Raw genomic sequence first — 13,794 nt, forward strand, 5'->3', positions numbered from 1 at the left:
GTATCTAGGAGGATTTGGCTCTTCGGATCATGTCCGAGGAGCGATGGTGCTGTCCCCGGTTACCCGTCGGCGGGTTTTTAGGTGGTGTCCGGCATATATTCTCCAGGCATTCTCTTTCATCAAGTCTTTTTTAAGAAGCTAGATGGGAGAGCCCCCCATTTTGGTCACATAACATTCTCTTTTATACTAGCTTACGTTCGTTGTCCTTCGTCCACGTGTAGGGTCGATCTTTCCAGGACAGATATCTGTCCCATCAGTCTAATCCCAAAATTGCTGGAGATGATCCATAAAGCCTAAGGTCCCGGCTCTGTTAGGAGCAGTGTCATGTCAGGGAAGGGTATTAAAGACAACTTCCCCAGGATATTTTCTGATCTTTCTAGCTTACTCGTGTTCCATTCCTATCCCTGAGGTTTTGGACCTGCTGAGGACGAAACCGTCCTCGGCTGTGTCTTCGGGCCACTTTTTATGTTTCCTAGTTTCGAGTTTGGGCCCTGGCCTCCTTCAGTTTAGGACCGATGGGCTTCCCATAAGCGTGTGGGCCGGACCCATAAACTATTGGACCCCACATTAGCCCCTCAAAATCCTGCTGTCCAACGTCATGGTAGGACAGGTGGATTTTGATGATGTCAAGCCCTTATTGCCGTTCACTTTCTTCGGATCTTGATCAACACTGGCGACTCTTCCCCTCCCCAAGGAATGTACCGGTCTACGAGCCGTTTTTCCTGGATTTGAGTACGTTGCCGTTATGCCGCGTGGTTATCTGCAGCGTGTATTTAATATCTTCCCATTTACGAGACCTCCCAGATACAACGGTTACTGATGGTGTAGGAGAACGAAGCGGCGCGTTATACTCTGGATTTCCCTGGGGATCTGAGTGCGTTACATGCCCTCTTCTTCGTCCCCTATATAAAGAGAGAAGACAGAGGGTGACTTCTTCATATCCGAATCCCTCACGTTCTTCCCAGAGTCCACTTCCTCCATCCGGTTACTCCCTATTCAATAATACCTCTCTCATAGTAATCCACCATGAACAAATCCTTCCTTTCCCAGAAACGCCATGTCCTTACAAAATTCGAGATGGCTCGGTCGGGGCAAGGATGGCGGAGGCTTAAGATTTGTCTCCCCATTCTTTTAGCCAAAATCCGAAGCAGGGACTCGTCATACCCCATTTCTGGTGTGACTGAGTTGAAAACCTCCCTTGTCATCTCCATCTGCTCTCTCATGAGCATACCTAATATGGCTCCCCTTTTCCCTCTTTTGCTCCTTTTACTTTCTTTTCATTGCTTCCCTCTTCTTCTCCTCCTTCCCGCTCATGTCCTCCATCTTCTTTTTCCCTTGCATTCTTCAGCGACAAGAGTTTGCTGAAGTGCTTCCATGTCTTTCAATTCTTCTTCCTTCTCCTTCATTATTTTTGTATAAGGTTCTTCTCCTGGTATGAGCAGTACTGAGGCATAGATTTCAGAGAGACTTTGAAGGCGAGTTCAGAAGACACCTGATGGTTTACTTATTTGTATTACGGATGTTGTTACTGTTTTAGCAGTTCATTTTTTGTATAGGCTTGTTTAAGCCCTTCCTTGTACGTTGTAACAATTTTTCATATTAATAAAAGTTAGTGTTACTCTATTTCGTATGTCTTGTTTATATATTCTAACAAATGTGAAAGCGCTGCTCGGCATAATAGTATAGCATTTGAATCAATAATAACTAAGGCCAAAGTAATCGTTGATAAAAAGATGCCACGATAACTTTAACAAAATTATTATTCAACATAACAATCCGACCAGTAAGGAATGAGACTTATCTTAAAATTAGCCGTGATGGGTGTTAAATGCTCGATAAGGTGTAAGAAGTAGTTATCCGAGGACATGTTACCCACCGGATGAATGGCCTCCTTAAGTTGTCGATCATTAGGTTATTCTGCCATCTCCATGATACGCGAGCCTTAACCTTTTCCAGTGTTTAAGCCGAGAAATTTCTTCATTCGGGCAGTTGATTTCCCAAGAAGCCTGAGTCCGAGGACTTTGCAAAACCTGGGTTTTGTTCAGGACTTATGCGTTTTATCTTATGTACTTGATTTTTCCCTTCGGCTTGAGTCCGAGACTTGTGTCTTTATCGGTACTTGGTTTTCCCTTTTAGCTTGAGTCCGAGGACCATGCAAGCCTTAGGTTCTGTCCGAGACCAATGTCTGCATCAGTACTTGGTTTTCCCTTTTAGCTTGAGTCCGAGGACCATGCAAGCCTTAGGTTCTGTCCAAGACCAATGTCTGCATCAGTACTTGGTTTTCCCTTTTAGCTTGAGTCCGAGGACCATGCAAGCCTTAGGTTCTGTCCGAGACCAATGTCTACACCAGTACTTGGTTTTCCCTTTTAGCTTGAGTCCGAGGACCATGCAAGCCTTAGGTTCTGTCCAAGACCAATGTCTGCATCAGTACTTGGTTTTCCCTTTTAGCTTGAGTCCGAGGACCATGCAAGCCTTAGGTTCTGTCCAAGACCAATGTCTGCATCAGTACTTGGTTTTCCCTTTCATTGAGCATTTCCCGAGGTGCCAAACAGGGTGTCCCTGGGCCTTCACGCAAAGCGGGCTTGGGTCGCGAATTCAATGAATCCGCGGATTAAGAGATATTTCTGCAACCTCTGGCCACGCAGTACTTCTCTGACGCCCCAAGGATCGAGGCGCGCCTTTACGAGGCCCCTTGAGTCTCTTGGCTGCAGTTGACGTTGGAAGTTGAGCCAAGACTACTTTGTCTGTAGTGCTCTTTGGGACGCCGCGTGAGTTGACTGCCATTATCTTGTCTTTTCAAATAAATAGGAGGGAGAGGGGGTTGCTTTATATATACACCCATCCTTTTATTTTTCTCTCACATCACGCTTCCCATATCCGGAGTTCTCCTTTCTTGGCATAACATGTTGAAAGCGAGGGTTGGGAAGAAAGAACTTTCTCCGCCGCAGAAGCGCCGTGTCCTCATGAGGCTTATAACAGTAAGGTATGGGCACAGGAAGCACAAGTTCAGGAGAGTACTCCAGCTCCACCGAGGGGGAACGGCGTCTCTCCCTCTTTTAGTCAAAATCCGAAGCAGGCTCTGTTCATGCCAGCACTTTGGTATGTCAGAAGAAAGATTCTCCGCCATCAGCGCCTCTGCTTAGCAGCAGGCGAATATTTAGAGAAAGCTCCTCAGTTTCCCACTCCCTGCACCTTTCCTTCAACGGTGCCAGGCTCAAGTTGGGTTTCTTTGGCTGCCTGAGTTATGGGCATGTAAGAGCGCGGGGGAAGAATAAGGTCTCGGAGCTGTAGCCAACCTTTCCTCCGACATACCTCCTCGGCTTTCTCCAGCTTTCTTGTATTTTTCTTTTTCTTGCTTATGTAGTAAGCTTTGACGTAGGCTGATTCCAGCTTTTCATTGTACACTGTACTATTTCTTCGTTGTAATAAAAATGGAAATTGATTTACATGTTTTAAGCGTTGATCTACTGGGCAATACAACTTTGTGAACGAATGTGCTCTATGTATGTGTTGCTTTGAGAATATTTGTAACAAAGCTACTTTGAAGCATAATCTAATCAACTCTCATCTATCAGCACTATCGGGCATTATATCGATAATTTGTAATAAATCAAACTTAGGAAACTGACCGGGGTAGCAGTTGACTACTCTTGTGATAAACGCGCAAATGTCGCCCAAGAATGATGACCTCCTCACAATCCATCCGATCTATCGAACGGGAAGTAGGGTACTCCGATCATGCTTTTGTGTATCTGGTTTTTCATTTGCGTATTTGGTTTCCCCATAGGCTTGAGTCCGAGGACTATGCAAAGCCTTGGTTCTGTCCATTACTTGTAAGATTTCTTTTTTGTACTTGGTTTCCCCATAGGCTTGGGTCCGAGGACCATACAAGGCCTTGGTTCTATCCATTACTTGTAAGATATCTTTTTTGTACTTGGTTTCCCCATAGGCTTGGGTCCGAGGACCATACAAGGCCTTGGTTCTGTCCATTACTTGTAAGATATCTTTTTTGTACTTGGTTTCCCCATAGGCTTGGGTCCGAGGACCATGCAAGGCCTTGGTTCTGTCCATTACTTGTAAGATCTCTTTTTTGTACTTGGTTTCCCCATAGGCTTGGGTCCGAGGACCATGCAAGGCCTTGGTTCTGTCCATTACTTGTAAGATCTCTTTTTTGTACTTGGTTTCCCCATAGGCTTGGGTCCGAGGACCATGCAAGGCCTTGGTTCTGTCCATTACTTGTAAGATCTCTTTTTTGTACTTGGTTTCCCCATAGGCTTGGGTCCGAGGACCATGCAAGGCCTTGGTTCTGTCCATTACTTGTAAGATCTCTTTTTTGTACTTGGTTTCCCCATAGGCTTGGGTCCGAGGACCATGCAAGGCCTTGGTTCTGTCCATTACTTGTAAGATCTCTTTTTGAGTAGTCTTTTCTCTATACTGATTTATTTTTCGAAGGTCAGCCCCTAGGCCAGGGAGGGAGGAGTTGGCTCGAGGCCGCAAGCCCCTAGAGCTGTCCGCTCCGTTGGCAGTGCAAGGCGTAGCCCCTAGCAGAGGCTTATGGCGGAGCAACAACTGTACTTCGCCGGAGATGGGAAAAACTCGTGAACCTCTGCTTGCTGGAGAGCTGACTCATGCGCCATCCGTGCCAACGCGCAAGCCTTTCCCACAGACGGCGCCAATTGTAAGGACACAAAATCTTTAACGGCCCAACAACGATGTTGGGCTCGGACACGGAAAGTCCCTCACAATAATATTTGTAGAGAGTGGGCTTAAAAGGCCAGCGTTGGATCACGGGGCGACATTTCGGGCCGAACTATAGGTGAACCAATATGAGAAAGAGCTTTGGGCTGGATATTCAGGCCCTTCAATTTTGTATCTAGGAGGATTTGGCTCCTCGGATCATGTCCGAGGAGCGATGGTGCTGTCCCCGGTTACCCGTCGGCGGGTTTTTAGGTGGTGTCCGGCATATATTCTCCAGGCATTCTCTTTCATCAAGTCTTTTTTAAGAAGCTAGATGGGAGAGCCTCCCCTTTTGGTCACATAACATTCTCTTTTATACTAGCTTACGTTCGTTGTCCTTCGTCCACGTGTAGGGTCGATCTTTCCAGGACAGATATCTGTCCCATCAGTCTAATCCCAAAATTGCTGGAGATGATCCATAAAGCCTAAGGTCCCGGCTCTGTTAGGGGCAGTGTCATGTCAGGGAAGGGTATTAAAGACAACTTCCCCAGGATATTTTCTGATCTTTCTAGCTTACTCGTGTTCCATTCCTATCCCTGAGGTTTTGGACATGCTGAGGACGAAACCGTCCTCGGCTGTGTCTTCGGGCCACTTTTTATGTTTCCTAGTTTCGAGTTTGGGCCCTGGCCTCCTTCAGTTTAGGACCGATGGGCTTCCCATAAGCGTGTGGGCCGGACCCATAAACTATTGGACCCCACAATAGATATTATTGAGTCATCAAAAAATGAGAAGACTAATAGACATACTACCTCTCAAAAAAAAAAAAAATAGACATACTAGAAATATTATTTGTCATAAATGTAAAGAATATGGACACACTAAAAAACAATGTTGTAGACATAATAAAATTGCTAAATAAATTAATAAATTAGATTTTGAAAAAGATATAATAAATAAACTAATGGAAATATTTAATGTTAATAAAAAAGAGAGATCAAGTTGACAAAAAGAAAGAACTAAAATCAACCAAACCACTTAAAGTCAATAATAGGAAAAGAAAACAAAAAGACATAATAATGAAATTGATAGACAACCTAGCTAATCATTTAAAAAACAAAAAAGATTATTTACTAAAATTGAAAGATTTCATGGACACATCTATTGCTTGTATTAGGTGCAGAATATATGGATATCATGTCATAGATTGTGGAAAAGAAGAAAAAAAAACTAAGAAAGGAAAGACAAAAAAGAAACAAGATCGAATAAATATAAAACCAGTAACTCTACAATACTTAATGACAGAAGTAAAAATGGTAAAACAAGAAATTAAAGAGGATTATTTCACACACATATAAATGAACAAAATATTGCTGAAATAGTTAACTTGACAGGCTTTCCTATAACAGACATAATAATGACAGATTCTCCTTTAGAAAAAGAAATTTCACATGATAAAGAAATTGATCATAATAAACATAACATTCTGAGTTTAATTGACAGAGTTATTTTTCAAAAATGGCATACAGAAGTCACTCTAGTAATTAATAAAGAATTCTCTTTGACAGAAGTTGCTTTGATAGATTTTGTAGTTGACATGAGTTGTATACAAGAAGGATTAATACCTCTAAAATATTATGAAAAATCATCTGAAAGATTAACTCAGGCCAATGGAGAAAAGTTGATAATTAATTATAAATTACCTAATGTTCAGATTTGTAATGACGGAATATGTTTTGAAACTATTTTTGTTCTAATAAAAAAACCTTTTTTCCGAAGTCATTTTAGGAAATCCCTTTATGGCCTTACTTTACCCCTTTTTAACAATAGACGAAGGAATTAAAACTAATGTGTTAGGAAAAGACATATTTTTTTAGATTCATTTTACCACCTATCCCGAAAGAGATTTGTTCACTCAATAATACTTCTATAATAAAAAAGATTGATAAGGAAAGAATTGACAGGAAAAACAGGCATTTATTATTTTTAAAAACAGAAATAATATATGAAAGAATTGTTAAACAATTGACAGAACCCATATTGAATCATAAAATAAAGCTTTTCAAAAAATAGATTGAGACAAGTTCCAGAAGAACTTGATCATTTTAAAAACACAATATGATGCGTACATGAAGTTACAATCATTGAAAGTGCACATAAAGTTGCAACAGTTTGAAATTGCACCTGAAGTCGCAATAATCAACTCACAATTAAAATTATGTTATAAAAGATACACATATCATGCCTCAAATATGTTCCTGCAATGTCAATATCGAGAATTTAAGTTCAAGAAGTATTCTGAACTAATTTAATTTGTTGAGTAAACATTAATGAGTTTCTATTGAGAAATCACCAGTCATGCCTGACTAACTCCACACCATTCCCTAAAGTGAATGGAGCTTCATTTGAAAGAAATGGAGTAAATGTAACTCATCTTAAAGCTTCTGACTTCTTTGAGAATATAAATTGCAAGGTTGAGAATCTTATCGATGATCAAAATGATCACACAAATTAAATATTTCCTCTCATTATATCATCACATTATCCTATGTAAATTATGTTTGTATTTAAATTAATAAAGTTCAATTTACATTTAACATATGATCTCATTAATTAATTAGTCGAGGAAGACCCTATGGTTCAAAAAATATCAAGAATTATTTTAACATACCTAGAAACCTATTCATTGTTCATGCAAATGGCTTGTCGGCCATCCACTCACTGCACTAGGAGACAAAAATCTAAAAGCAATATCCTAAGGGATCCTTTGCTTTAGATTTAAAGGATTTTGTCCCATAAGTGATAAGCTTTTAGCTGCTAAGCCCCTTCCCCCTTCCCTCTATATATACATATGCATACATCCATTGTAAAACACACCAGAAACCAAAGAAAAGACAAAGATATATATTTGCTATCAACAATATGATTTTCTCTTTTTTTTTTCTTTCCATTCTCCTTATGATCTTTGTGTATCTCTACATGTTAATTGTGCAATACCATTATTCTACTTTGTATTCTGATTATTATCTATAATAGATTTAAATTTGCTTCATTATATGTTTATTTTCTTTCAAAGATTATAATTCAGTGTATATTTTTGCATATTTGAAAGAGACGTGGATCTTACTAATGGATTTAATTTCAAGATGACTAGAGAAAATTTTTGTCTAGTAGACAATGCAACAACGCATACAATCCTTAAAGATAAGAAATATTTTCAAAAATTAACATTAATCAAAGTTAAGGTCAATACCATATCTAGTTCATCAAACATAATTGAAGGCTTTGGATGAGCAAATTTCATGTTGCCTAAGTGCACAAAATTTTGTATTGATGATGCTTTGTGTTCTTCTAAATCTAGAAGAAATTTACTTAGCTTTAAAGATATACATAATAATGGTTATTATATTGAAACTGATAATGAAGGCAGTGAAGAATATCTTTATATTACTTCAATAGTTTCAAGCCAGAAGCTCGTATTAGAGAAACTGCATATTTTCTCTTCTGAGTTATATTATACTACGATGAGAACAATTGAAGCAAATGTTGCATTGCACCAAAAATGCTCTAACCCAAAGATTTTTATGCTTTGGCATAATCGTCTTGGACATCTAGGACCAACAATGATATGTCAAATCATTGAAAACTCTCATGAACACTCCTTAAAGAATCAAAAAAATCTTTCAACAAATGACTATTCATGTAGTATCTGTTCTCGTGGAAAATTAATTATCAAACCATCACCATAAAAAATTGGTTATGCATCTCCATCTTTCTTAGAAAGAATTCAAGAAGATATTGGTGGACAAAACATCCACCTTGTGGACATTCAATGTGTTATTATTTTGCAATTGTATTCAAATTTCATCACCATGACCACCAAATTTCCTTTATCTTCAAAGTTACGATTATCATGCTTGACATTAGTTTTACATTTATCCTTGAAATTTGAATTGCATAAGAAATCTATATATGAATTGTTGAGACTCAAAAATGGTCAAATACCACAGATGGTCGAAATTTTCAGCAAATTATAATTATTCGTATGCTTTATATACGTCCATATTAGCACCATGTCTCACTTACCAAGCTGAGGCGCAACATGGACAACTGCAGCCTTGGAGTCAACCGAGTACACATAAAATTAAGCAAAGAAAATACATGAAAAATTATTTTTCAACCATATACATCCAATTTTTAACAATATACATCCAAATTAAATGAAAAATTATTTTTCAACCACAATACAACGATACAATGTCAATGATTTCTTTTATTTAGTATGCTACAGCTTCATATTAGCATCAATGTTAAAAAGTTTTAAAAAGTCAACCTACTTGGTAAACAAACCCACTAGCAAAGAAAATACAGTAATTAGTTTAAGAATCATACGTTTGAAAAATCAAATTCAATTTACTCAAAATGGAGAGACGAGAAAATGGATGTGAGAGGTGATCAAATGGATCAAATTTGGGATTTTTCTGTTGGAAAAAGAGCTATGGACTGAGTGAGGGTGGAGGGGAGGACTTGGGTTTCTAGTGAGAGAAGAGGAAAAGAGAGATGGATTTGATTTCAATGGTGAGGAAAGTGAAGGAGATCAGCGAGGGACAGGAGTGAAGGAGAGGGAGAGTGATTGAATGAGAAGGATACTCATAAAACATGAGAACATATTGTTTTCAAGGTTTAAGTTGCTATGGAACTCGATGTTAGAAATTTTGAATTCCACTTTATTTTTCTTTTAAATTTGTAAAGAACTCAAATTTTTGAATATCAAGTTCAACTTTAAAAAATTTGCAAAGAACTCAAGTTCAGTTATACCGAGCTCTACTTTAATTTTACAAAAAATTTGCAAGGAACTCAATTTGCAAGAATTTTTATGGACAAATGACACATCACCTGGTGTCACCGTGGCCAAATCCTCATGGAACTCGATATATGTAAAATCGAGTTATATGTGGAACTCGATTTTCATAAAATTGAATTCCAAAAGGGTGGTACTCTACTACAAAATTCACAAATAGTGCTACTTTGTTGAATATTTTGGACATAAGTGCTATTTGCCAATTTTTCCCAAAAAAGCTTTATTCTCTATTTTTAACATTGGTATTGAGTTATCATAAGCAGATATTCATAATACATTTTTATGGAAAATTGTCAAGAGGCCTCCTAAACTTCGAGGTTGTGGCTAGTAAACCCCCTAAACTTTTATTTTAGCCAATTTACTCCATAAACTTCATCATGTGCCAAATCAATGCATTTGTTACTACTGTTTAAACTCACTAAACGTTGCCAAATCAAATCCTAAGTCAAGTAATATCATTAATATATTACCTAAACAAATAGCAAAGGCAATGCAATTGAGAGAATTGTTGAAATTAAAGAAGAATCGTAGAGAATCAAAAGCATGAGAAAACGAGAGAGAATACTTCCACGAGATAAAACTATAGTCACTATGTTTTTACTGTATGCTCAATTATTAATTACAATGAACTATATTATAGTATGAGCAGTGTTTATTACACACACGCAAAAAAACAACTAAAATCATGACTTCATCTTTAGCTATACTAAATAACAGAAGTTACAATAAATATTTTTCATAAAATGTTTTATATCGAAACAAATATAGAATTAATTTCATTTTTAATCCAAATAAACAAACAAGTTGAAATGTGATTAAAAGATGATAACTTCACAAAATGTCGTATACATCTCAAATCCAAAAGATTTTCTTTCATTGTTTTTTCTTCTTCCCCAAACAATATATATGTGTGTGTGTATTTGTGTGTATGTGCGTGCGTGTGAGAGAGAGAGAGAGAGAGAGAGAGAGAGAGAGAGGATAATAGGAACCGGCTTAGGTCCATTGAAATATGGACACATGTCAAATAATTGTGAAGTGTCAACATTTCTATATGTCCAGTGCACAGCTACATTGAACCCAACCATCCCCCAAAAACTTAGGCTCCGTTTGAGAGTTCAAAAGGGAAGGGAAGGGAAGGGAATAATAATAAGGGAATGGAAGGAATGAAAATGAATAGAATGTAAGTAATCTTATTTGGGAGCAACATAGAGGGAATGGAATGGAATCATTTTATGACAATATTACTATTAGACCCCTATTTTAAAATAAAGAGTTGAATATACAGGAGTATTTTGAGAGTTTTAGTAAAAAAATCATTAAGTTTAATTTCATTCCCTCCCAATTTCGGGGGGAATGAAAATTTGAGGTTTTAAGGGAATAGAGAGGAATGAGTGTTCCCTCCTACCCATTCCATTCCCTCCTACTTAAACTCCCAAACAAGGGAATGGGCTTTTCATTCCCTCCATTAAAACTCCCAAACAAGAGAAGGGAAGAATATTCTAAAATAATTTTTTTCATTCCTTTCCATTCCATTCTATTCCCTTCTCCCAAACGAAACCTTAATACCATAATAGCAAACCACCATTTATCCCAAAAAGTTAAATAATAGCTTAAAAATGTTGAATTTAATATATATATATATATATATATATATATCCACAAATCAAAATAGAGTAAGTTTGGTACTACAATTAATTTCACAACTTTGCCAAATGACAACCCGTAAGTGGTGGAATCATGGACCCACCATTTTATTTTCACCACTTATAACTTGTCACGTAAGCAGGTTGTGTCAAAATAGTGGAAATCATTGTGGCACTAGACTTACTTATCAAAATAAGCCACATGTCTCTTAATTCCTAATTTTAAGCTATTTTATTCAACTTACCTAAAATAAATTAGAAAGAAAAAACCCAGCACATATTCGTCCCAAACCTTCCCACCACCATCCTTCGCCCAAGGTCATTGACATAAGTGCACCAGCGCCGTCAACTCTGTTAATTTTTAAACCCCTTAAACAATTGATTAAACCTAGGTAATTAGCCAAGTTGTTACTTAGTCCAATTAAACAAGTCTAGGTTATCACAAAAATAAAGATCAAATCATGCAAAGCAGCGGAAAATAAATAACACAAGATATGATCACCCAGGAAACCAAACCGGTAAAAACCTGGGGAGGATTTGACCTAGCTATCCTCAAGGTAAACTTGAATCCACTATCTTGAAAGAATCGAAGTTCATACAAAAGGACTTACAAGCACCCCCGCTTGACTTCCTAATGCTACCAACCAGTAGAACTTACTGACACGACCACGTGCAAGCTCCGAATCCACGGACTCCTTCTTTCTTGGATTCCCACCAGCTACAAGCACCCCCGCTTGTGTATTCTTTAAGCTTTAATGGCAGCAATTGAATTAATCATCAAGGTATAGAAAATATCTCCTCCTTGAAAACCCTAAGTTTATGTAAAGGAAAGCTCCTCTAGATCTCACAAGAGATTTACACAAACCGCAATATGAGCAACACTAAAACGTGGCTAGGGTTTGCCTTTTATACTTAGGACAAATAAGAAACCCTAAAAACGTTTTAAAACAACTAGGGCTGAGTTGGATGAATCTGCAGAAAGCATTCTGCGCGAGCTTCGATCGATCGAGCCTAAGCTTCGATCAATCGAGCCAGGCCAAAAGCCACAGTGCTTCCTGCTTTAAACTCGATTCCAACTTTACATTGACATACAACTTTGAGCTAGTTTTAAACACTTCTAAACACATTGTTTTGATCATAGTTTGCCAACAATACAAATTAGAGTTCTAAATACATAAAATCCTAAACTTTAGAACCTAACAAACTCTAGTCATAGCCACTAGGTCCAAAGACTCCAAATAGATCTAAATTCAATTTGAATGCCCATAACCACCACCATCATTGTTGACTTTTCCTTCTCCCTTATTCGCTCCCAGACCATTGTCCCTACCTTCGCCTACTTCTCGTCTTCTTGCAATAAATGCCCAAGTAGCACAACCTGAACACAACACTTTAGAAGACTTTGATCGGATAAATAGAACATGCTAGTGGTGGTGGTCCCAGGCCCTTATTCTTCTTAATTTTGATTGGAATGTTTGAAATTTCTAACTATGTTTATTCTCCTTAAAATATATATTAGTTGGAAACCTTCTTAATCATGATTCAAAATTTTGAAATTTTGGAGTTGAACCAACAGGGAAGAATATAATCATCACTTCATCATTATAAGAATAAGGGAACCAAACAAAGTCAACAATGACGGTGGTGGTGAGTATTCAAATTGACTGCAATTCTTCCTGGACTTGGTGGTGGTACGGTGGCTATAAATGGAGTCAACGGCACTAGCAAATTTATGTCAATGGCGTTAGGCAGAGGTTAGTGGTGGGAGGGTTATGGATGAATATCTGCTGGGTTTTATCTTTCTTATTTATTTTAGGTAAGTCAAATAAAATAGCTTTAGGAATTAAGAGACATGTGGCTCATTTTGATTTGTGGAGCATGGGGTGGAATAGAGAGTGTGGGACAGATGATTTTGATTCATAAAACCGAAGTCTATTGACTTTTTGTTAACCTTTTCATATTGCTTTATATCGTGCCACATAAACTTTAGAAGCTCCACAATTTTGTACTTCATTTTAATTTTTAACTAAAAACCACACCAAATCTTTGAAAACCACCATATTCTATTTCATGTACACTTCTTTGCTTTCTCCAAACCCTAAAGTAGCCTCCTCTATCCGTTGAAAGAAAAAACTCTTTGGTACGCTTGTTCTTGCTCGTTCCCTTTTATGTGAATTTATTTATTTATATATATATATATATATATATATATTTTTTTTTTTTTTTTTTTTGCTTTTGTTTTTCCATAACCCTTCTCAACTAAGTCTATTGGAGGTGATCTTGCGGCTGATTGTTCTTCCAGGCCCAATGAGATTTTACATAACTTTTGTTGGTGATGGAGTAGTACTTTACATTATAGTATAACTACAAGTACTGCAGTAAGTTTGCTAACTTTTTGTGTGGTTCAAAGATGCTATATTCTATGTTATTTTAGATTTTATGACCTTTAGCTTTACATTATGGAGAAGTGATGGAGTAGTGTTTTACATTATATAGTATAACTACGAGTACTGCAATAAGTTTGCTAACTTTTGTGTGGTTTAAAGATGCTATATTCAATGTTATTTTAGATTATATGACCTTAAGCTTTAAATTATAGAGACGTATGTTAGACTG

This window comes from Quercus robur, chromosome 5 (assembly GCF_932294415.1).
Source record: "Quercus robur chromosome 5, dhQueRobu3.1, whole genome shotgun sequence".
Taxonomy (NCBI): Eukaryota; Viridiplantae; Streptophyta; class Magnoliopsida; order Fagales; family Fagaceae; genus Quercus; species Quercus robur.